The sequence below is a fragment of the Salvelinus alpinus genome, chromosome 20 (assembly GCF_045679555.1).
Source record: "Salvelinus alpinus chromosome 20, SLU_Salpinus.1, whole genome shotgun sequence".
In the NCBI taxonomy this organism is placed as follows: domain Eukaryota; kingdom Metazoa; phylum Chordata; class Actinopteri; order Salmoniformes; family Salmonidae; genus Salvelinus; species Salvelinus alpinus.
This window is the reverse complement of record NC_092105.1, coordinates 41087231-41114007: the sequence shown is the minus strand read 5'-3', so window position 1 is coordinate 41114007 and position 26777 is coordinate 41087231. Positions and strand designations below refer to the sequence as shown.

The window sequence follows — 26777 nt, the reverse complement described above, 5'->3', positions numbered from 1 at the left end:
TGACAACATCTTAACTTTAGCTAATTTGTATGAATTATTACAGGAAAATAAACTCACAACAAGATCCTGATTTACAAGTTAATGGCGAGCTAATTACAGAAAATGACTTATGGTTGTGAGTGTGAAGAAATAAAGAAGGGCATTCTACCAGAGAATTTTAGAACTTAGACACTGTTTCGTTGGCCTAACGTTATATCCTAATTTGACTTTTGTGCAGGTCCTGTTGTTCTTCACATTTCCCTCTCTGGTAAACACACACTTTATAAAATAAAATATATGTTTATTTCTCACATGCACAGGATCTAGAAGGTGTAAACGGTACAGTAAAATGGTTACTTGCATAGTGGAGTCTTGTGTTTAGACATGTAGCTAGCTAAACTCATGTTTGCATCTCAATGTGAAAAAAACTGTTTGCATGTTCTTCACAAAGAGTGCAACAGATGCTACTGAGCCAGATGTCTATGTGTCAGTGGAGAAGCTCCAGGTGGTATCTGATTTTAAGTACCTTGGCATCATACTTGATTCCAACCTCTCTTTTAAAAAGCATGTGAAAAAGGTAATTCAGATAACCAAATTCAACCTAGCTAATTTCCGTTTTATACGAAATTGTTTGACTACAGAGGTAGCAAAACTGTACTTCAAATCTATGATACTCCCACACTTAACATACTGCTTGACTAGTTGGGCCCAAGCTTGCTGTACAACATTAAAACCTATTCAGTCTGTCTACAAAACAGGCTGTCTACAAAGTGCTTGATAGGAAGCCCAATAGCCATCATCACTGTTACATCCTCAGAAAGCATGAGCTCCTGAGTTGGGAAAATCTTGTGCAATACACCGACGCATGTCTTGTATTTAAGATCCTAAATGGCCTGGCTCCCCCTCCACTCAGTATTTTTGTTAAACAGAAAACCTAAACATATGGCAGCAGATCCACAAGGTCTGCCATGAGAGGTGACTGTATAGTTCCCTTAAGGAAAAGCACCTTTAGTAAATTTGCTTTCTCTGTGAGAGCTTCCCATGTCTGGAATAGACTGCCATCAGACTGCCACACTGCCATCAAATGCATGAAGACATGGCTAAAGGTCAATCAGATTTGTTTACATAATCCCTAGCTGTGTATTGTCGCTTTCCATGTTGTCTGTTGTCTGTAGCTTGTGAGGTGTGGAAACACTTTGTTGCTTTTATGAATTTTGTCTTTCCGGCTTTTTGTTCTATGTTGCTCTGTCTGTATGCTACGTCTTGCTTGTCCTATGTTGCTCTGTCTGTATGCTATGTCTTGCTTGTCCTATGTTGCTCTGCGTGTGCTCACTGCTCAATGATTGTCTATATTGTAATTGTTTTTAATAACCTGCCCAGGGACTGCGGTTGAAAATTAGCCGGCTGGCTAAAACCGGCACTTTTACTGAAACGTTGATTAATGTGCACTGTCCCTGTAAAAATAAAATAAACTCAAATAAACTCAAACAATGAACCATAATCGCAACACATAATGTTACTACCCTGCATGAATCTGTAGCTAAAGCTAGCCAACTAGGTTCAGTGTTAGCTAGCGAGCTAACATTGGGCTATTCATAGTAATGCAAATGGCTCTGAGATACGAATACTATTACTGCACAGATCATACTCGTAACGTTAGCTAGCGAGCCAGTCAGCTAAAGTTAGCTAGCTAGCTAACAGTACACGTTAACTTGCAATGAAAACAACTTTCTGACAAAATTACACATGTAAACTATCTGAAAATGTAGCTAGCTAGACTGTTGTATATGTGGATGAACGCTTCTCCATCTATTTAACAGATGCCATGGTTGCCCTTAGTTTGAAGATGTAATCCGGAGACAGATGTTTCAAACCTGTTCTCTTTTTGACTGCCTCCGCATATTCGCAATCAAACACCTTTGCATATCTTCGCGATATCTTTCAAAAAAGCTGTCTCAGAAAGGACTACCTACACACACTGGGACGCTCATGTTATATACAGAAGCGTGCTACATTTCAGACCAATCAGAACTAATTTCTAGGCATGCCCAGCCCACCCATTATCTCAGCCAATCATGGCTAGTGGGAAGGTCCCTGACTTTTTCCATGGCTATACCAACTATGCTCGTAATTTAACAATTGTATTCGTATTTACACATGGCATATACGTTTGTTATTAAGGAACATGTTCCAGAAGGCATTTCTGCCATTTCTTGATAAAAATGATCAAATGTTTACATTTAAATGCCTCTCCTGTGAAGTAGTGATACACCACATACGCCTAGTTTCCTGAAATGAGTCAGAAATAGGCCTCATTCTGAGAACTTTGCAAAGGGAAGGGAACTATGCCAAGACCTTGCTCTTCAACTAAGCACCATGAATTAAGAGCGATCTGAAGTGATAAGTAAATTTGTCAACCCTTGGTGGACTGTGGGAGTTTTAAAGCCAGTGCTGCTGCTGCTGCTACTTCTGCTTCTGCTTCTGCTTCTGCTTCTGCTTCTTCTTCTTCTTCTTCTTCTTCTTCTTCTTTATTGTTAATTCCCATCTGCCGATAGGGTTTCAGAGATTGATTGACAAATGAGGCTTTATATAGTTCAAAATGGCCTTGTGGGTTCAGGGACCTATCACAACGTGAATAAAAAACAAAACATGATGTGACTGGTAAATGAGTTGTACAAAATATGACCAATAGAAGCCCTAGGGGGCCATTTTGAAAAAGATTAAAGCCTCATTTGTTTCTTAATCTGTAAAACCTCTTAGGGTTTTAGAAGGAGATTGATGGAGATTGAGATTGTATGTGCTTTCATCAACTTCCAATGTCTTCTAAGAGCTGCTAATCTCTCTAGACCAGGGTTCCCCATAAGGCAATAATTTAATAGGGTTCTCAAATAGGTGATTTTATTTGGTCCCCCAAGTCTTCTTAGTTTATTGTTATTTAATTTTTTTTAATCAGTTTTGTCGTTGGACATAAAAGACAGTAAAATCATCAGGAAATCAGCTCAAGTGATTTTAATTTATGGAATATGTTCCCAAGTATTCCCAAGCATAAAAATAGAGGCATATGTGATTGTTTCCCAAATCAACGTTTGAAATAATTATTGCTGTCAATTTGTAGTGTTCCCCGACCATCCGCTCAATAAATTCTTTCCCCCACGGCTGAATGTGATTGAGGACCCTGCTCTAAATTGATAGAGTTACATATCTCAATATTATTTCGGACGATATTATATCGATACTTTGACTTCAAGTTTTGACTGCATTATCTAGTGCTAGTCGGCTGTACCTTCGCCAAAACTAAGGTATTTTTCATCCTATAGACCTAGCTTATTCTACATCTTCTTTTAAAATAGTGAGGTAACGTGTTTTCAGCATTTTTATTTTCATGATTGATCAAAACAAATGTTCTCATGCGCTCTCTTGTCGCTCTGCAGCAGACATAGTGAGCAATGTGCAGTGGTGTAAAGTACTCAAGTAAAAAATACTTTCAAGTACTACTTATTTTTTACCACTGTTTACTTTTACTTCACTACATTCCTAAAGAAAATTATCAACTTTTTACTCCATACATTTTCCCTGACACCCAAAAGTATTTCTTACATTTTTAATGCTTTGCAAGACAGAAAATGGTCCAATTCAATCACACATCAAGAGATCATCCCTGGTCTACCCTACTGCCTCTGATCTGTCAGACTCACGAAACACAAATGCTATGTTTGTAAATTATGTCTGAGTGTTGGAGTGTGCCCCTGGCTATCCGTCAATAAATAAAAACAAGGAAAGTGTGAGTCTGGTTTGCTTAATTTAAGCAATTTCAAGTTATGTATACTTTTACTTTTGATACTTAAGTATATGTTTTGCAATAACATTTACTTTTGATACTTAAGTATATTTTAAACCAAATACTTTAGACTTTTACTTAAGTAGGATTTTACTGGGTGACTTATTTTCTATTAAGATATCTTTACTTTTACTCAAATATGACAATTAGGTACTTTTTCCACCACTGGCAATATGTTTGGAACATCAAATCAAAATAAAATCACAGTTTGAATCGCAATACATATAGAATCGTGAGAGTGGCAAAACATATCATATTGCCACCTAAGTATCGAGATAATATCAAATATTGAGATCCCTGGCAATTCCCAGCCCTACCAGACAGACGGGTTGCCTGGGATCACAGGCACCGTGCTAAACCACCACAAGCACAAGCATGCGGGTGGTTCAGTATTTTACATTTAGCTTGCTTGGTGCGCCACCTTGTGAAACATTAGTGTTAAATCTCATTTTCAACTTCCTTTACCATTTGAAAATGGCGGCGGTGGTTGTCAAGTAAACGAAAGACGCTAACTAGTTTTTGTAAAATGGCGAAAATGTAGCTAGAATTGGTTGTATCTAGCTTTTTGATTGTTAAGGTGGTTGCGGTATTCAGTGTAGACTTTTACCATCTACTTCATTGCTGCTGTTTTAAGTGAAACATTGTCATGGCAGAAACAGAGGATGAAGAGTCAACGCTGGTAAATTTACGTTTTTCACTGTAGCTAATTCTCTATTCACTGATTGAGATATGTCACAAAAGTAACCGAGGTAAAAAACAGTTTCAAGTTGGATATTCGACGGATATTCGCGCTTTCAAACCACTTGAACCACAGACTCCAAATAAGATTTTGAAAAATTGCGCACAACATTGCGCAGGTATTATTTTCATGATTTGGACATTAATTTGCTTTCCAAAATTAATAAACGTGGAAATGTGAGCAGCATTTTGTATTCTGAGTTGAATTAGTTAGGGAGTGTAAACAAAGTACAAACGTTTTCACATTCGAATTTCAATAGCTTCTTGGTCATGTGACCTACTTGACTCAAACAAGGTTCCGAATGTCCACTGACTACCCTTCTATATTGCACACACTTTGGTTTGTTCATTTTCATCTCACACGTTTTACATGCATTTTCAAACTTTCTAATTTCAATAGCTCCTTGGTCATGTGACCTACTGACTTCAAACAACGTTCAGAATGTACACTCAGTGGGCCTACACATTGCACACCCTTTAGTTTGTCCATTTTCATCTCACTCGATTTTACATACATTTTTCTAACTTGAAAATGTCAATAGCTCCTTGGTCGTGTGACCTGACTTCAAACAAGGTTTATAATGTACACTCAGTGGGCCTACACGTCGTACAACCTTTAGCTTGTCCATTTTCATCTCACACGTTTTTACAGGAATTTTTTTACATTTAAAATTTCAATAGCTCCTTGGTCATGTCAGTTACACACCTAAGAAGCGTGCAGTGGATATACACCCACATTGCATAACCTCTAGTCATGTATCTTCTATATTGTTGTACATTAATATTAGTTTGACAATTAGGGGGTTCAGTGTTGTGTTAACCCTTTTCTTGAATATTTATCTATAATAACTGTATTTAACAGCAGTACACAATAGGCGAGAGACAGATAATATCTCCTTTCGTTGTTAATATCAACCATAAAGTTAAAGGGCAAAGTTCGAGAGTCATGCTATTAATTGTCCAAAGCAGGGATGCAGAGTGAGCTAGTGAGGTAGGCTGCAGTGGGTTAGCTGGTCAATACATATACTGAACATGTAACCACAGTAATGGTGGCCAGAAAATCAATGAATAAAAATTGAAATTTGACAAATTAAACAGAAATTGTAGACCTTTAATCTTTTCCAACATGTCAACAGACACTTACCTTCAAATAAGTACAAAACATGTCACAGTGTTATCTTTCTCTTTATCCCTGATTGATGTACATTCAGAGCCTCTTCAGTGTGGATGGGGTATAGCATACATTTTCAACAACAAAGACAGCACTTCCAGTTTGTGTTCTTCACTCTGAACTCTTGTCTTCATTCCTAGCCACAGCACATGGAACCCCCGTTGGCATGCAAAGCATAACACGTTATAAATAATATCAAATATCAATGCAGTATGACGAATTAGCCATCCATTGTGTTATATCATAAATTGTCTTACATGCCGTCACTGTTGTCAAAAGATAATAAACATGTTAAATAAAGTTACTAACCCAGTCAGTCTTTGGGCCACATCCAGGTTCTTCATCAGTGGCACACATGAAACAGTTGTTGGCTTTGTTGAACTCTAAAATCATAGGCATGAACTGAACATATGGCTGTCCCACACAACTACATAAAAATAAAGAATTTACATTTACTTTGAAGTAAATTTCATTACATACCAGACATTTTTAGTATATCCTCAGCCATTTCTTTTCGCAGTTGCTCCATGTGTTTTTGTGAAGGTTCTATGTCAATTTGGGAGGGGATGTTGGTCGAAGTTCTGTGCAACTTCCTTGGCCATCTACACACAAAACAAATTGACCTAATTGTCACATAACAGCTAACCAACCATTCATTATTGAAAATATAACTATCAAACCTGCATTACAAAGACCCCGCAGCTGAAGGTGTTCTGCTGCATGGTGTGAGTTATTTCCCCTCCTTTCTACTTTATATCCACCCAGTCATCTTTTCCATGGCAGGATCTTCTCATTTTGAAGTATCCAATTTTTTATGTAAACATAATGGAATTCTGATTAGTTTTAGGCAAATTAATTCACAGGCCAAAACTGTATGCTGATTTCCTTATCACTATGATCTAGTAGAGGTAATTTCCTTTATGCCCCATTCTACACACAGCCTAAATTATAGGCACTGAACCATTTACAGTTGAATAATAAAAGTAGCATATAGGATCCAACCCTATCACAGAGTGAATAAATGTAGAGCGTTTGTAGACTTTAAGAAAAAAATATGAAGTGACAGTTTCATCAGTACGTGCTTAAAGAAAGTCACATCACAAAGATCACAGATGACAGTGCCCATCAAGTCTATGACAATAGAGAATGAATTGTAAGCACCAAAGTGTGTTAAAGTGTGTTTGTCAAAATAATATCTGAAAATGTCAGTTGTTGAACATAATACTTCTATTTGCAATAGCGATTTATGATATATGCAGTTGAGGAATATTCCATGTATCAACACTACATGTAGGACGGACATAAGCAATTCCCACAACAGTATACACATAGAGGCATTTTTCAGCTATGATTTTACCACTCAGAATCCAGAATGGATATGACAATGATTCCAGCCAGCACAGGATGTAGTACACCCTTACAACAATTTACTTTTTGATCTTCTTGACTTCTTATCTGGTAAACTGTTACTGTGTGTCAAGAAAAGAGCCCCAATCAGGGGTTAGTGTACTACAGTAAAAAAGGGCTGGTTTAGATTAAAAGCTATTGCCCTGTGTCCCCGTTCATAGGGGCATGAGAGACTAGTCAGTGGTAGAATTGAGTTGGCACTTTATTGGCCCAAACACCCACAGACCCACAAGGTTGAGGTTACTCATGGACAGTAAATAGTATTTTTTTTATTTGCATTAATGCATTGTCTCTTCTAACTGTCCAAGAATAGGATCCAAAATGTTAGGAAATATTTGTTCCCATAAATACAAAGGAGGATGTCTCTCATACCTCTGGCATTTTAGTCAGACTGCCAGACTGTGTAAAGACTTTATGATGGGGCCGGCAATGGAGTTCCCATTGACTAAGCACCACAGAGACCAATAAGGAGAGAATACATACAGGTCAAGGGTGCCAATTGAAAGTCAAGGGGTGTGTCTGTGGCTTTTGGATTACTCTTTCTTTGCAGAGAACCCCTGTGGTTCAAGTCAAGAGCTACCCTTCCCCTTTCAGTCTGCTCTGTGCATGTCTGAAAGTGGGTGTAGGCCAGCAGCCAAGAGAGTTTTTCACAGTATGTCATAAAGAATTATTACACTTATGAATGTATGTAAAATGCTAATATGTATTATATCCAGTACAATGGAATAACTATAGTCCACAGACTATATAAGGGTAGTCAGTGGACATTCTGAACCTTCTTTGAGTCTAGTAGGTGACATGACCAAGGAGCTATTGAAATTTGAAAGTTTACAAATTTAATGTAAAAACGTGTGAGATGAAAATGGACAAACTTAAAGGTGTGCAATGTGTAGGCCCACTGAGTGTACATTCCGAACCTTGTTTGAAGTCAGTAGGTCACATGAACAAAGAGCTATTGAAATTCAAAAAGGTAAATTAATTATTTAAAATTGTGCGAAATGTAAATCGACAAAAACAAGTGTGTGCAGTGTGTGTCTATGCCATCCGGTTAGCTACAACCAGTTTTGAAAGTTTTAGAAGTAATGGTTAAAGAGCTATTGAAATTTGAAAAATTTGATTTGTCACTATGTTGACGGTCCCTAACTGCTTTTGGTTTATGTAAGGAAAACTACAGGCGAATATCCGTGGAATATCCAATCTGAAACTGTCTTTACCTCAGTCACAAAGTACTGTTATCCAATTCAGTAACATCACTGTACCGTGTAGCCTGTATAGCTTATTTGGAATGTAGAAGCTGCAGTGTAGCCTACTTGGTTAAGCTATTTCTTTCAAAGGTTCTGAAAGAAAGAACGCACAGCATATCTGCCAGAATGTTTTCGATAACATGCATGTTCAAATTCTCGTAAAAGCATGTAGGATAACGTGTATGTAGGCAATTTATCATCTTAGAATAAGGGGCAAAACATTCAGGATGAAACTCCTATAATGTATACATGTTCTGAATGGTCTTTTTGATTAGCATATTGGTTACGTTGTTGAATTTGTAAACATCCGTAACACCGGCCAATTTGCAATGGAACTTTCCAGGAAGGATATTACAGGCACAAGTATCTTCATGCTGACCACTTGCATTCCACAAGAGTTATTTATTTATCAGCACAATGTTGTGTTACACAGCCTACTTTGATTTATTCGTATTTTATTAAGTGTTTTCTTAAGCTATTTCCTATCACAGCTCTACATTTCATGTTTTTTGTTTTTGTTCCCAGGCCTTGATCAACTACTATTGCCACGAGAAGTATTTCAACAGTGGTGTAAAAAGTACCCAGTTTTCATACTTGAGTAAAAGTAAAGATACCTTAAAAGATAATGACTCAAGTAAAAGTGAAAGTCACCCAGTAAAATACTACTTGAGTAAAAGTGTAAAAGTATTTGGTATGAAATTAAAAGTATAAATCATTTAACATTTCTGATATTAAGCAAAACAGACGACACAATTATTTTTATTTATTTATTTACGGATAGCCAGAGGCACAGTTCAACACTCAGAAATAATTTACAGACGAAGCATTTGTGTTTAGTGAGTCATCCAGATCAGAGGCAGTAGGGATGACCAGGGATGTTCTCTTGATAAGTACGTGAATTAGACATTTCTCCTGTCCTGCTAAGCATTCAAAATGTAACGAGTACTTTTGCGTGTCAGGGAAAATGTAAGGAGTAAAAAGTACATTATTTTCTTTCGGAATATAGTGGAGTAAAAGTAAAAGTAGTCAAAAATATGAATAGTAAAGTACAGATACCCCCAAAAAACTACTTAAGTAGTACTTTAAAGTATTTTACTTAAGTACTTCACTCCACTGTATTTCAATCATGTATTAAATGCTGCAGCTGTGGCCCAGAAGAAAATTGAGCAATTATCCAATCTTCAGCTTTTTCCATGCCTACAGTAACCTGATACAAGATAAAGTAGGACTCCACTACTTTGCTTGAAACAAACTAATAAAGCAGCTACAGTGAGGTCAAAAACTATTGGGACAGTGACACATTTTTCTTGTTGTTTTGGCTCTGTACTCCAGCACTTTTGATTTTAAATGATACAATCATCATTAAAGTGCATCCAACAAGTTTATAGATTCAGAAGATTGATTTAGTCATTGCATGCTAGGAATATGGGACCAAATATATTAAAGTATACCAAATACTTTTGGTTCCCTAAAACGGGAAGACTATGTACAAAAAGTGCTGTATTTCTAAACAGTTCACCCAATATGGATGAAAATACCCTCAAATTAAAGCTGACAGTCTGTTCCTTAACCCCATCGTCATTGTATTATTTCAACCAAAAATGTGTCACTGTCCAAATACTTTTGGACCTCACTGTATATCTGTGTCTTGTAATATCAATGATTCATATGTTTCGTTTTAGATCAAATGCAGGAAGCCATCCATGAGTTGGAGAAAATAAATGACAGACAAGATGTGTCTCTCAGCACATTCATGGCTCTTGCTTATGCTGAAAAGAAAAGGCAAAACCCAGGTAAATCCATATTTGTCTTGATCCATGTTTATGTCTTTTTCTGTAGCTGAATGTCACGATCGTCGTAATGAGCGGACCAAGGCGCAGCGGGAGTATAGTTCCACATATTTTTAATCTCCGTGAAACAAACAAAACAATAAAGAAACAACGAAATGTAAAGTCATGATGTGCACGCACACAGGCACCTACACACAAACAATATCCCACAAAACACAGGTGGGGAAAGGGCTACCTAAATATGATCCCCAATCAGAGGCAACGATAAACAGCTGCCTCTAATTGGGAACCACATTAGCACCAACATAGAAATAGACATACTAGAACACCCCCTATTCACACCCTGACCTACTACACCATAGAGAACCAAGGGCTCTCTATGGTCAGGGCGTGACAGTACCCCCCCCCCCTCCCCCCCCCTCAAAGGTGCGGACACCGGCCGCAAAACCTGAAACCAAATGGAGGGGTTAGGGGGGGTGACTAGTGTCGGTGGCGGCTCCGGTGCAGGTCGTAGCCCGCGCCCAGACCCCGGGTCCGGCCATGGCGCCGGGCTGAATGCCGTGCCTGGACTGGGCATCGGCGCAAAGGAGGGCTCCGGCCATGGAGCTGGGTTGGACACCGTGCCTGGACTGGGCACCGGCGCAGAGGAAGGTGCCGGCCATGGAGCTGGGCTGGACGCCGTGCCTGGACTGGGCACCGGCGCAGAGGAAGGCTCCGGCCATGGAGCTGGACTGGACGTCGTGCCTGGACTGAGCACCGGCGCAGAGGAAGGCTCCTGCCCTGGAGCGGGACTGGGCACCGACGCAGAGGAAGGCTCCTGCCCTGGAGCGGGACTGGACACCGTGCCTGGACTGGGCATCAGCGTAGAGGAAGGCTCCTGCCCCCCCCCCCCTCAAAGGTGCGGACTCCGGCCGCAAAACCTGAAACCAAATGGAGGGGTTAGGGGGGGTGACTAGTGTCGGTGGCGGCTCCGGTGCAGGTCGTAGCCCGCGCCCAGACCCCGGGTCCGGCCATGGCGCCGGGCTGAATGCCGTGCCTGGACTGGGCATCGGCGCAAAGGAGGGCTCCGGCCATGGAGCTGGGTTGGACACCGTGCCTGGACTGGGCACCGGCACAGAGGAAGGTGCCGGCCATGGAGCTGGGCTGGACGCCGTGCCTGGACTGGGCACCGGCGCAGAGGAAGGCTCCGGCCATGGAGCTGGACTGGACGTCGTGCCTGGACTGAGCACCGGCGCAGAGGAAGGCTCCTGCCCTGGAGCGGGACTGGGCACCGACGCAGAGGAAGGCTCCTGCCCTGGAGCGGGACTGGACACCGTGCCTGGACTGGGCATCAGCGTAGAGGAAGGCTCCTGCCCTGGAGCGGGACTGGACACCGTGCCTGGACTGGGCACCGGCGCAGAGGAAGACTTCCGGCCTTGGAGCTGGCACCGGAAGTACCGGGCTGGGGAGACGCACTGGAGGCCTGGTGCGTGGAGCTGGCACAGGTGGCACTGGACTGGTGACACGCACTTCGGGGAGAGTGCGGGGAGCTGGAACATGACGTACCGGACTGGGGAGGCGCAACGATAAACAGCTGCCTCTAATTGGGAACCATATTAGCACCAACATAGAAATAGACATACTAGAACACCCCCTAGTCACGCCCTGACCTACTACACCATAGAGAACCAAGGGCTCTCTATGATCAGGGCGTGACACTGAATCTATACACTTATCTGTTTGTGTTGACTACAGATCGAGATGTCTTTCAGGAACTGGATGCCAAGGTGAAAGAGGACCGTAATAGTGCTACTCCTAATGGGCTCTACTATGCTGGGATATTCCTCTGGCTTCTGGGACGTAATGACTAAGCAAGAGAATACATCGAGAGGATGATAAAAATCTCTAATGGTTCCAGAGAAGTTAGTTTTGTCATATGTGTTTCTCTCAAATTGTTGTAACAATGAATTTTGTATTTTGAATATGCATTTATTTACAGCATGTAAAAAATGTACAAAGTATACAGGTGTCACCGTACACAGAACTCAAACAGTTAAATAGATAAGATTATGCTCATGCTATGGCAGTACAGGCTTGCCAATAACTTTTTGAGTGGAATGACTAGAAATCACAATATACTTCTTTCTACCTGGTTTCCTTTTTGTCTACCCTTTTATAATGTTTTTAATTTATGTCTGTTGTTCAGGAACTTATCCTAAAAGGCTGGACAGATCTGACCACTGGTAAGGATGCATAGAGAAGAAGGCTGGGAAATACTTTGACAAAGGCTTGAAAGAGAAAGCAGACATTTTCGCTCTGATGGGAAAGGTACGAAGGGCACCTGTGTTAAGAAATGTTTCACCGCAAAATGCAGAATAAAGAGGATTTTGAAACCTACAATCTCAGATTGTTCTGAAATCGTTTCTGTAGTTAGTTACAGATACGATTAGCTTTCCTGAAACATTATTTTGTTGAAATACAATTTGATCTCTGAGAAATTAAGCTAATTGATTGGCCCCAAATTGTACATTTACATTTTCAGGATTCAGATAATATTCAATAAATATAGTATCCAACATCCATTTTGAAGCAAACTTCTTCCTGCCAATGGGTAATATTTTTTGTTGTTGTTAAAAGCCACCCACGGAACCCCCCACACATCATGCGGCTTGGAGTATTGTTCCTCCGTACTATGTAATGTATTCCCTGTGTATCTGGTGATGTTTTTTTCCCCTGTTCAGAGAAATTAGTCATTGAAGTTGCTTGCATTATTTACCATAAAGTAGTGTGAAAGTACCAGGATCTGACCACTAGATGCAGTTGTTGCTGCTATAACAACACACTCTTTTATCAATTTTTCTGGTCTCTTGTGTTTATTATACAGTTGAAGTCGGAAGTTTACATACACTTAGGTTGGAGTCATTAAAACTCGTTTTTCAACCACTCCACAAATTTCTTGTTAACAAACTATAGTTTTGGCAAGTCAGTTAGGACATCTACTTTGTGCATTACACAAGTAATTTTTCCAACAACTGTTTACAGACAGATTATTTCACTTATAATTCACTGTGTCACAATTCCAGTGGATCAGAAGTTTACATATACTAAGTTGACTGTGCCTTTAAACAGCTTTGAAAATTCCCGAAAATTATGTCATGGCTTTTGAAGCTTCTGATGTCCTCTGGTCTGATGAAACAAAAATAGAACTGTTTGGCCATAATGACCATCATTATGTTTGGAGGAAAAAGAGGGGAGGCTTGCAAGCCGAAGAACACCATCCCAACCGTGAGGCATGGGGGTGGCAGCATCATTTTGTGGGGGTGCTTTGCTGCATGAGGGACTGGTGCACTTTACAAAATGGCATCATGAGGAGAGGAAAATTATGTGGATATATTGAAGCAACATCTCAAGACATCTGTCAGGAAGTTAAAGCTTGGTTGCAAATGGGTCTTCCAAATGGACAATCACCCCAAGCATACTTCCAAAGTTGTAGCAAAATGGCTTAATGATAATGAAGTCAAGTTATTGGAGTGGCCATCACAAAGCCCTGACCTCAATCCCATAGAAAATTTGTGGGCAGAACTGAAAATGCGTGTGCGAGCAAGGAGGCCTACAAACCTGACTCAGTTACACCAGCTTTGTCAGGAGGAATGGACCAAAATTCACCCAACTTATTGTGGGAAGCTTGTGGAAGGCTACCCGAAACGTTTGACCCAAGTTAAACAATTTTAAGGCAATGCTACCAAATACTAATTGAGTGTATGTACACTTCTAACCCACTGGGAATGTGATGAAAGAAATAAAAGCTGAAATAAATAAATCTCTCTGCTATTATTCTGACATTTCACATTCTTAAAATTAAGTGGTGATCCTAACTGACCTAAGACAGGGAATTTTTACTAGGATTAAATGTCAGGAATTGTGAAAAACTGAGTTTAAATCTATTGGCTAAGGTGTATGTTAACTTCCGACTTCAACTGTATATATCACAACATTTCCTTTGCAACTTTGGGTAGAAAACCAATATTATGAAATTAAATTTGTGTGGTCGTCCCCCATGAAAGCAATTCAGTTTGTCCTTCTCTTAGCTACCTAATGCTTCAACCCAACTCTCCTTGAATAGTCCAACAAGTGGCCGCTCTCTGAGAGGGCTTTCCCTATGCAATTGTAATTTGAAACTTTTCCCATGCTCTAAACTTTGATGGAGAAATAGTCTAGTTACTAAAATAATTAATTGCATGGCAGTCAGATGTTTTTGAAAATATGTATTGTGATTAGTGACATTCACCATTAAACCCAACACAAACCAATACCCTTACAATTGCAAAATATTGCACAGTGTGTGTTTGGGACTTTTACCATTGAAGACCACTAGAGACCTTAACATTTAAACCATTAGAACTGCTGTAGCCTAATGGTTTGCTTGTTCACCAGGAATGGTCTAACAGTAACTAATCCCTTTTTTGAAGCAAATAAACCACACGCAAAGGGACCATTTCCTGGACACAGATTAAGCATATAAGAAGGACAAACTCCTTTGCTTTTATAGAGGACTGGCTTGACTTGTGAGGATGACCACACAAAGGATTGTCATCATGAGCAAATCTATTGGTTTGTTTACCCAAAGTTGCAAAGGAAATGTTGTGATCTGTTTAATAATTAGGGATAGACCCTTTAAAAAAAAATGTTTGCCTAAAATGTCATACCCAAATCTAACTGCCTGTAGCTCAGGCCCTGAAGCAAGTATATGCATGTTCTTGGTACCATTTGAAAGGAAACACTTTGAAGTTTGTGGAATGTAGGAGAATATAACACAATAGATCTGGTAGAAGAAAATACAAAGAATAAACCAACCGTTTTGTTTTTTTCTACCACCATCTTTGAAATGCAACAGAAAGGTCCCAAATCTAGCCATCACTCTGGTTGTTTCACACTACTTCACTCACTCCGATGGTGTCCACAAGATGACAGCAGTGTATGTGCATAGTTTCAGACGGATAACTTGAAGTATGAGCAAACTACATGACTTTTAGTGTGAAGTCCCCAGGTACATTTGGGCAAATCGTGAAGGAGACATTCGCATTCATATTCAATTTTTCTGTAAGAATATCATCAAATCTGTATACTTGGACTTTGATTTAGCTTTGCAAGTATTAGTAGCCATATTATAAGTTCAACATTTGCAACACACCCAGTTTTCATAACTTCATAACTCTCCATATTCTTAGAATTTTTGTACAAAAGGAAAAGGCTTGCTGTCGCACAAGGTCAGCAGCTACATTTTGCGACGGATACGTAAAGCCCAGCTCATAGGCTATCTAGCTAGCTTTGTTTGACCCCGATTGGTGCTTATTTGACAAAGTTACAGTCGATCAAGTGAAGACCGCCCGCATCATCGGCGTGCCATGAAAGCATCGCTCTCAAATATGGTGGCCTATAGGATATACTACACCCCTAATGATATAGTGAAGTCTGGTTACGTTCTAGGATCTCTGAGGAATAAGTATGAATGTGATTTGACTGGTTGAAACAATGTTCAGGGTTAGATTTTCACAGATTCCTTTCTTTGCAAATTGAACGAGTGGAAATGCAAAATTGATCTTGCATGCTATATGGACCTTTTTAGGATATGAAAAAGGATTTTATCTACCAAACGGCACTTCCTGTTATCTCTGGGACCCTTTGGATGATAAATCAGAGCAAGATTTCAGAATGAAAGTACACATTTCACCTTTAGAGGTGAATTTATCAAACCTATCTTGGTGAAAAAAGTGTTTTGTTGTTAGGAGCTCTCCTCAAACAATAGCATGGCAATTTTTCGCAGTAATAGCTACTGTAAATTGGACAGTGGAGCTATATTAACAAGAATTTAAGCTTTCAGCCGATATAAGACACTTATATGTACCAACATTTGTTGTTTCTCTAAAATCCCGTTGACGGGACTGTTATCCCTAAGAGTAAACACAAGAGACCAGCAAAATGGATAGTGTGGCGGTATGGAAGAAACAGTGACATTTAGTGGTCAAACTATGGTACTGTCACACTACTTCATGGTAAATAATGCAAGCAAATTGAATTACTAATTTCTCTGAACAGGGGGGGGAAAAATCACCAAATTCACAGGGAATACATGACATAGTATGGAGATGCAATACTCCAAGTCAGCCTCATACTACTTGTCAAACATATAGAAATTATACTGTACTGGTTGTTGGGGTGGGATGGGTGTGGGGGATCTGTGGGTGGCTTTTGTGGCTTCTGTGGGTGGCTTTTCACAGTTTTGGGGTATTCCTTATGTGTTACTCATTGGTAGGAAAAAGTTTGGTCCAAATCGAATGTTGGGTACTATATTTATTCAATGTTATCTGAATCCTATAAATTTAAATTGCCAATTTGGGTTTAATCAATGAATTTCTCAGAGATAAAATGACATTTCAACAAATAATGCTTCAGGAATGCCAATCTTACCTGTTTCTAACTACAGAAACAATTTCAGAACAATCTGAGATGGTGGGTGTCATGGCTTGCTGAAATGACATGGGACAACTCATTGGAGACATTGTTGAGTTTTCTGTCACTTCTCATAATTTAATGTGGCGCTTAGTTACTGTAATTCAATGTGCTAGATTTTCTGTGTCCCACATCCTTACTAGGATGACTGAGTTTATTATTCACTAACATAATCTGCGTCTCAATTTGTACCATATCTAACCATATATTGAATGGATCGTTTTGCCTTATCTGTGGTAATACAGTGAGACCTAATGCTAGCTTGCTACCTTTTGCTCTTTTTGTAGAGTAATTTTCTGTTGAAACAGATGTACAACAATGCGTTTGACTTTCCCTCGACATGTCCATAAATTATGTGATATTTTGTCTGTTTCAGGCACATTACTATGAGTATCAACAGAATTATTCCGGAGCTTTGGAGACAGTCAACCAAGTGACTGTTAGTTTCCCTGGGTTTCTCCCTGCCTTTATTAAGAATATGAAGCTTCTATTGACCCTGCAGGACTGTGAGAAAACTGTAGGCGCAGCACAGAGGTAAAGTATCCCATGTTATAGGTGTTTTTGCTCTAGAAATTGTGTTTTCTTGTTAACTTAAATTAATGATACTGGAAATATTAGCTGGCTTAAATTGTAGTTTATAAAGATTTGTTTGGATCAAATAAACACTTTCATTGCTGGATTTGGTCAATCAATAGCAGCCATATAAAGAACGAGCCAGTCAGCCTTTGCAAGTGGGTCCGTATTCAAGTGCAAATGAAAATGGAGCGTGATGCCTGGAACCAGTGCATAATGACTGAACCATTGTTCCTGACTGCTCGCCCGCTGGACACTGGCCAGAGCCAGAGAATATAAAAAGGCCTTTGAGTTGAAGCGCTAGAGCTACACGTTTCCCAGGATGCACTCCTCCAGGTTCTATGAACTGCAGGAAGGAGGATCACTCAGGTGGAGCCTGTTTCTAAGGGAATTAAGCCCAAGACCAGAGCCACTGGTTTAGCCCTGCTGAGCCGTAGCTCTGTGAACAGGGATGGACACATGCAGTGCACAGTCCTGCTCTTTTTTTCTCTTTGTCTAACTCTGTGTTCTTCCTTAGATTGTATTCTCTACTTTTCCTCCAGCCTTGTCTGTCACATAAGCCATCCTGGGAAAAAGTAATATAAAACCCTGACAGCACCACGTTTTCATTAGGATCAAACAAACAGTGTTGGTCATTAAATTAATGTGATGTTTCCTACCCATTCCAGACTCTTGCAGAAGGATAAAAACAACCTGGAAGCCCTGAGAATGCTCACTTTTCACTCCTTATGCAGAGAGGGAGACATCACAGAGGTAATGTTCAAAGAGTACGAGCTAACATGAGAAACAGATTACACTATAACCCGTTGCCACACAACTAATTGTGAAGGGTGAATGTTTTCATGATGTGTACATGGCCAAACGGGATACCCTTTTTCCTTTTTAGCAGTCAGTTAACCAGCTCTCAAATCTCATCAGCAGCTTGGACACCCAAGAGCCTCACAGCCCAGAGCTTTTCTACAGGATGTCCTTCGCTTTCACACGGGTGGTAAGACGTGTTTAATGGTTTGCAATAAACATATTTTACATAAAAGACACTGGTTTCACCTCTGAAGAGATGTCGAACCCCTTCACTTCACCCTTGTAACATTGCAACAGTCTCTGAACCAGTACATGCCATGTGTGACATGAGATATACACAAAGAAATACTCTAATATTATAATTTACTAGTGTGGAAGAAATTCGACAGTGATTCAGCAGAACCACATCATGGTGGACAAAGCCTTCTCCCAAGCCCAAGGGGATGCGTATCTGGCCACAGAGCTGCGCTACCAGTTGGTTCTGCAGGGAAGAATCAAATAGGCTATGAAGTGATACAAGACTGCCATGACTCTGGATGAAACAAGTGTCTCAGCTTTGACAGGTTACGCTGATTGTTCAGCATATTTTTTATTTTTAGCAATAATGTAGCAATGTATGTCATCAGGGTGGCAGGGTAGCCTAGTGGTTAGAGCGTTGGACTGGTAACCGAAAGGTTGCAAGTTCAAATCCCCCAGCTGACAAATCCCCCAGGTACAAATCTGTCGTTCTGCCCCTGAACAGGCAGTTAAGCCACTGTTCCTAGGCCAGCATTGAAAATAAGAATTTGTTCTTAACTGACTTGCCTAGTTAAATAAAGGTAAAATATATACCTATACAAAATTGGGTAATATTTACTGCTTAGTTGAGAATTGTAAGCAATCTATTAACTAATATTTAACCGTTAATTTAAATGACTTACACATTATCTGTATTTCCAGGTATTATCAGGTGCCAGCTGATCGAGGGACACTTAGAGGATGCAGAGCAACAGCTGGAGTTTCTCATAGAGATCCAGCAGTCTATCGGGAAATCAGGGTTAAGGCTGATAGAGGAAAGATATTACTCTGTTTAATCCAGTTCAAAGGCCTAGCCAAAGTAACCCTATTACACTCTTGACATTCATATCCACTATTTGGAAATAAAGTAAAGCCCAGTAGCCTTTAGCACAACTTTTTGTTGAGTAATTCTTGGTATTTTTTGTGTTTGTTAAGCCCTTTACAGTGACATCAGCCTGGATGAGTAACCTTTGAGTAACAGCTGGTTCTGTGAGTCTTTAGTTTTATGGCCTCTGCTGGCCCAGAGGATACTCTCTGGTTGTGTCCCAAATTTCACTCGATTCCCTTTATAGTGCACTGCTTTTGTAGTACACTATGAAGGGAATAGGATGCCATTTGGGATGCACATTCTGCTGTACGATTGTGGTATAAACAATGCTGTCTTAGGGCTACCCTAGTCCTACTGAGCTGAATACTGTGGAGACCCTGTGACACCCTTGGCTTGCTCTCTCCTCTCCTTCAGGAGCTGCTGTACCTGCACGCTGTGCTAGCTGTGAAGAAACACAGGCTACAGGATGATGTCACCAACCCGCTGAACGATGCAGTGGACACCCACACTGCAGGGCCTGCCGCTGGTGGTGGACTCTTGAGAAGCTCAACCCTGACTTCCTGCTGGAGATTGTCAAGGAGTACATAGAACTCTGTCCTGCTAAGGTCAGTCTGGAGGGGGATGTGTGTGGATACATTTGTTCAATATATAATTTCACGCTTTATTCAGACAGAGTAGAAATTGTAAGGGGATATACAGTAGATGAGGGGATAAAGTTGGAGAAGGGGCTCTGCACATCTATGGATCCATTTACAGAGATGACTGTCCGTAATTATTGACACCACATTTACTGGGATTCATAAACAAATCAAAGAAGTCGTCACAGGTCTTAAATGGACTTTTAGCCCCTGTCATGGCATTCATCATAGTCTTGGTCTAAGCCCATAGAGATTAACATTGGCATCATCTACATCCCAGAGCCAGCCTCCTGCCCCTCAGCTCCAGCATTAAACCTCTGTTTTGGACACTGTGGTCAAGATAGTACCTGGACTCCTTCAGGGTGGCTTGCTATTGGCCAAAGTCAGGTTTCAGTCAGGTGAGTTTCAACTGTATTGCATGTGACAAAATTCTGCTCTGTTTTCATGCCAAGGGGTTCTCAACATGGATGACAACAATAGGTTTGATGGCAATGCTGATGTCCTTTAGGTGACATTGACACTGCACAGAGCAGCCTCCAATATTGCCTGGACCAGTGTCCCTCCCATGCTGAGGCCTACCTGCTCATGGAACATATCCACCTCTAACAAGGCAATTACAAGCTCTCCTCCTAGTCTCTAGAGTTCTGCCTCAGCCACAACTTTGAGGTAAGAACAGTATTCCAGATGAATGAGATATTAGATCAAACAGAACTGTTATGGGAACACCCCTTCTCGAATAACTCTGTGTGCCGCTCCCTGCCAGGTCCGTGATCATCCTGTGCATCACCTAATAAAGGCCCAGGCACAGAATGAGAGAAACTGAAATAACTGATATATATTATTATGATCATCCGTCTAGGTCTCCCCCAAGATATGCGCATAATTCACAACATTGCTATTGCTTAGCTCTACGTGAACCCAGCCTTGTGCTGACCTTTAGGCCTGGGATGTGCAGGCCAAGGTGTTGGAGCAGCCAGACGCTGTCCCCATGCAGAAGCAGCTCGCTGCACAGATCTGTGCCGAGACCGCTAAACACTACACGAGTCTTAGAGGCTATGAGAGCGCAGTGAAATTCTACAAGGAAGCGCTTGTCTATTGTGAGAGGGATAGCAAGTTCGGTGCAGCTGGATCAAACCTTCAAGTGTGTGCTCTCTGCAGCTGTAATTGTGAATCCCTAGGATCTCTTTCTGTCGCCTTTCTGTGCTGTTTTTGTATAGTTTGCTCATTTGCTTATTATGATAGTTTATCCGCTAAATTATAATATAAATAAGTTACATTTTTGGGGGTGAATGTATGTTTCACACCCAGCCAGTTATATTACTACATGTGCTCATAGGAAAGGATATTATTATTACGATGTTAGAAGATAATCGGTTAAGAAAGCTTAATTTTGAATGCTTTCATTGTTACCAGGTGATGTTGGAGCTGGCTCAGTTGTACCTTACTCTAGATTATGTGAATGGCTGCCAACAGCAATGCAGTGTCATTCTGAAGAGTGACCAGGTCAATGAAGATGCAACACTGGTTAGTTCTATTTATATGCCATCTCTGTCGAGTCCCATTTGAAAATCGTGTTGTAAAACTTGATTAATCAAATCAAATTGTATTTGTCACATGCGCCGAATACAACAGATGTAGACCTTACCGTGAAATGCTTACTTACAAGCCCTTAACCAACAATGCAGTTCAAGAAATAGAGTTGAGAAAATATTTTCTAAATGAACTAAAGTTAAGGAATCTCATCCCGCTCCACTTCAGCCCTGTCAATGTTAATGGGGGCCTGTTCAGCCCTCCTTTTCCACGAGCAGCTCCTTTGTCTTGCTCACATTGAGGGAGAGGTTGTTGTCCTATCGCTGACCTCCTCCCCATAGGCTGTCTCATCGTTGTCGGTGATCAGGCCTACCACTTTTGTGTCATCAGCAAACTTAATGATGGTGTTGGAGTCATACTTGGCCACGCAGTTGTGGGTGAACAGTGAGTACAGGAGGGGACTAAGCATGCACCCCTGAGGGGCCCCAGTGTTGAGGATCAGTGTGGCATATGTGTTGTTGCCTACCCTTACCACCTGGGGGCGGCCCGTCAGGAAGTCCAGGATCCAGTTGCAGAGGGAGGTGTTTAGTCCCAGGGTCCTTAGCTTAGTGATGAGATTTGTGGGCACTGTGGTGTTAAATGCTGAGCTGTAGTCAATGAACAGCATTCTCGCATAATGTCGGTGTTCCTGTTGTCCAGGTGGGACAGGGCAGTGTGGCGTGCGATTGAGATTGCGTCATCAATGGATCTGTTGGGGTGGTTTGCGAATTGGAGTGTGTCTAGTGTTTCCGGCATTATGGTGTTGATGTGAGCCATGACCAGCCTTTCAAAGCACTTCATGGCTACCAACGTGAGTGCTACGGGGCGGTAATCATTTAGGCAGGTTACCTTCGCTTTCTTGGTCATGGGTTCTATGGTGGTCTGTTTGAAACATGTAGGTATTACAGAGTCGGCCAGGGAGAGGTTGAAAATGTCAGTGAAGACACTTGCCAATTGTTCTGCGCATGTCCTGAGTACACGTCCTGGTAACCCATCTGGCCCTGTGGCTTTGTGAATATTGACCTGTTTAACGGTCTTGCTCATATCGGCTATGGAGAGCGTGATCATACAGTTGTCCGGAACTGCTGGTGCTCTCAGGCTTGCTTCAGTGTTGCTTGCCTCGAAGCAAGCATAAAAGGCATTTAGCTCGTCTGGTAGGCCCGCGTCACTGGGCAGCTCGCGGCTGGTTTTCCCTTTGTAGTCCGTAATATTTTTCAAGGCCTGCCACATCCGACAAGCATCAGAGCCGGTGTAGTAGGATTCAATCTTAGTCCTGTATTGACACTTTGCCTGTTTGATGGTTTCGTTTGAGGGCATAGCGGGATTTCTTATAAGCGTCCGGCTTAATGTTCCGCTTCTTGAAAGCGGCAGTTCTAGCCTTTAGCTCAGTGCCGATGTTGCGGGTTATCCATGGCTTCAGGTTGGGAAATGTTTATACGGTCACTGTGGGGACGACATCGTCAATGCCGGTGACTGAGGTGGTATACTCCTCAATGCCATTGGATGAATCCCGGAACATATTCCAGTCTGTGCTAGCAAAACAGTCCTGTAGTGTAGCATCCGTGTCATCTGACCTCTTCCGTATTTAGCGAGTCACTGGTACTTCCTGCTTTAGTTTTTGGTTGTAAGCAGGAATCAGGAGGATATGGAGAGCTTTGTATGCGTCTCTGTGTGTGTAGTAAAGGTGGTCAAGAGTTTTTTATCCTCTGGTTGCACATGTAACATGCTGGTAGAAATGAGGTAAAACAGATTTAAGTTTGCCTGCATTAAAGTCCCCGGCCACTAGGAGCGCCGCTTCTGGATGAGCATTTTCTTGTTTGCTTATGGCCTTATACAGCCCTTTGAGTGTCGTCTTAGTCCCTGCATTGGTTTGTGGTGGTAAATAGACGGCTACGAGTAATATTTATGTGAACTCTCTGCGTAGATAGTGTGGTCTACAGCTTATCATGAATATTCTACCTCAGGGGAGCAATACCTCGAGACTTACCTCGAGAGTTATTGACAAATAGACACACACCCCCGCCCCTCGTGTTTACCAGACGTAGCTGCTCTGTCCTGCCGATGCACAGAGAAGCCAGCAAGCTCTATATTATCCGTGTCGTCGTTCAGCCACGTCTCGGTGAAACACAAGATATTACCGTTTTTAATGTCCCGTTTGTAGGATAGTCTTAATCGGAGATCGTCCAGTTTGTTTTCCAATGATTGCATGTTGGCCAATAATACGGAGGGAAGTGGTGGTTTACCTACTCGTCGGCAAATTCTTACAAGGCACCTCGCCCTCCTCCCCCTTTTCCTCCGTCTTTTCTATTCGCTGATGATGGGGATTTGGGCCTTGTCTTGACAAAGCAGTATATCCTTCGCATCGGACTCATTAAAGAAAAAATCTTTGTCCAGTTCGAGGTGAGTCATCGCTGTTCTGATGTCCATAAGCTCTTTTCGGTCATAAGAGGCGGTAGCAGCAACATTATGTACATATGCGAAAAAACAAACAAAATAGCATGGTTGGTTAGGAGCCCGTAAAACGGCAGCCATCCCCTCCGACGCCATAGAATCCCCTCCGGCGCCATAGAATCCCCTCCGGCGCCATAGAATCCCCTCCGGCGCCATAGAATCCCCTCCGGCGCCATAGAACCTCTCTTTCCTCGTATATGATGGCTGACCTGACTTTCAGGAAGCAGCACTATGAGCAAGTTGTTTTCCACTTTCAGCAGCTACTGGAGCGCAAACCAGGTGTGACAGGGCTCTGTTACTCCTGGATCTGAATACACAACTTCCCCACTGAAATAGAATTTAAATGGAGATTTGCAAATCTTTCAAAGGAAACTTAAGAACCTCAATGTAAATATACACTGCTGAGTTGACCACCCCTGGACGGGAAGTAATGTATTTTCCATATGTTCCTGCTAGACAACTACCCAACACTGGCACGTCTAATCGACCTGCTGAGGAGATCTGGGAAGTTAGAGGAAGTTCCTACGTTTCTGGAGATGGCTGAAAAACATTCCTTTAGGGCCAAGTGTTGACACTGGGTTTAACTATTGCAAAGGACTTTATCTGTGATAAGTATATGAATAACATTTATTGAATCCATGTACATTTATTTAGAATGGTATATTTTTAATAATGAGGTTGTATTTGGTGCCCAGGTACACAGGTGAACCCAATGATGGGTTGCGACACTTCAACAAGGCCCGGAAAGATAACGACTGTCTTAACCCAGACAATGATACTATGGGAGAAGTCTTTGAGAACTGACATGGTGAGTGTCATTTTGGAGTCACTTTTATTGTAAATAAGAATAGAATATGTTTCTAAACACATCTACATGAATGTGGATGTTATCATGATTATGGATAAACCTGAATGAATTGGTAATAATGATGAGTGAGAAAGTTACAGAGGAATAAATATCATACCCCCCAAAAAATGCTAACCTCCCCTGTTACTGTAATGGTGAGAGGTTAGCATGTCTTGGGTGTATGATATTTGTGCATCTGTAACTTTCTCACTCATCATTATTCATGAATCATTCAGGATTATCCGTAATCATGGTAGCATCCACATTAATATAGAAGTGTTTCGAAACATATTCTATTCTTATTTACAATAAAAGTGACTCCAAAATGACACAATACATTGTTTATCATTCATTTCTATTGGGCACAAAATATTCTGAAACACAACCAAAACAAATAGCAAATGCATTCAACAAGTTTGTAGAGTTACAAGTAGGAATATGGGACCAAATACTAAATACTGACTGCTTTAATACACATATAACAGTAAATTTGCCCCAATACTTTTGGTTTCCTAAAATGGGGGGGGGTCCTTATGTACAAAAAGTGCATTTTTTTGTGTGTATTTCTAAACAGTTCACCCGATATGGATGAAAATACCCTCAAATTTAAGATGACAGTCTGCACTTTAGCCTCATAGTCATTGTATCATCTCACACCCAAAGAGCTGGAGTACAGAGCCAAAACAACAAAAAATGTGTCACTGTCCCAATACTTTTGGAGCTCAATGTAAAAATGTTTAAAAAAACATTAGCTAAAACACATCTGTAAATGAATGTTATCCTTGCTCATTTATCTGGCTGTCAAGTTGTCATCGATGTAATTGCTCTTCATTTTCCATTTTCATCTATGCTCAGGAACGCCACTGAAAAGCAGCAGTCGGAGCAGCTCGCCGTGAGGACAGCAGAGAATCTCCTGAAGGAGTTAAAGCCCCAACCAGCCAGTGGACACGTCCAACTACGGATCCTAGAGAACTACTGCTTTCTGGCCACCAAGCAGAAAACCAATGTTGAGAAAGGCCTGAATGTTTTCACAGAGATTGCAAACAATGAGGTAAGTCATCTCCAGATGGTGTACATGAGTGGGCATACACACACTTAGAGCAACTCTAACCTCACTGGATGCATTATCTCAGGCTTTCTCTTTGCTTAACACTTTATTGAGGTTGACTTTGGAGGTTTTCTTAACAGCTTATCTATTGAGCAACATTCCTTTTTTATGGTAAGTAGTTTTTACCATAGTTAGAGAAGTTGTGTAAGAATGCAGGAGAAATTGCTGTTGCACAAATGTAATTCTCCTTATTGCTGACAAGGAAACATTCCAATTTACATTTTTGCATGCCCTTGTCTACATCAAAAGGCATGTTAGATGTGATTGACTGTAAAACAACACTCAACTAACCAGAGCTCCCTGTTTTAACTTAGAAGAATCATGTGCCTGCACTGCTAGCCATGGCGACGGCCTACATGATTCTCAAACAAACCCCTCGAGCCAGGAACCAGCTCAAACGCATAGCTAAGATGAACTGGAGCAATGTTGACACTGACGAGCTTGAGAAGAGCTGGCTGCTTCTGGCCGACATTTACATCCAGTCAGGGAAATATGACATGGGCGGGGACCTCTTGAAAAGATGTCTTCGCCATAATAAAGTCAATGTTGGGGGGGGAAGTAAAATGGTATTTATTACACTATCTGGCTGCATAGCAAAGAGGCATACTGTAAAACCCTTGATCAAAACGAATCAGAATGAATTTTTGTCAATCACAGTAACAGTTATTGTTCATTTTCATGCTCTAAAGCTTATGAATACATGGGCTACATTATGGAGAAGGAGCAGGCATTCCAGGATGCAGCGCTGAACTATGAACCCCACTAAAGGTATGTTTAAGGAAATGTTTTATATGCTCATGTTTTCTTTAGGTTTTTGGAGGCTCATCCCAGTTATCCAAGGATGAGGAAGGACATCTTTGACAAAGCTCTGGCAGCTTTGCGGTCTTGGCACACACACACACAGAGAGAGAGAGAGAGAGAGAGACAGTGTTTGATTGTTTGATGTTTTTTGTTGACATGTATTATTATTCTTAAGTATTTGGAAGTTATTATGAAGGATATTTTTCTCATCATGTATCAAGGGAATTT

The 26777-nt window shown here is 41.1% G+C and overlaps 1 pseudogene; it reads left to right on the top strand.

Moving 5' to 3' along the window:
* The first annotated feature begins 11097 nt into the window (after positions 1-11097).
* Positions 11098-19842, top strand: LOC139547121 (tetratricopeptide repeat protein 21B-like; annotated as a pseudogene).
* Positions 19843-26777: the final 6935 nt, after the last annotated feature.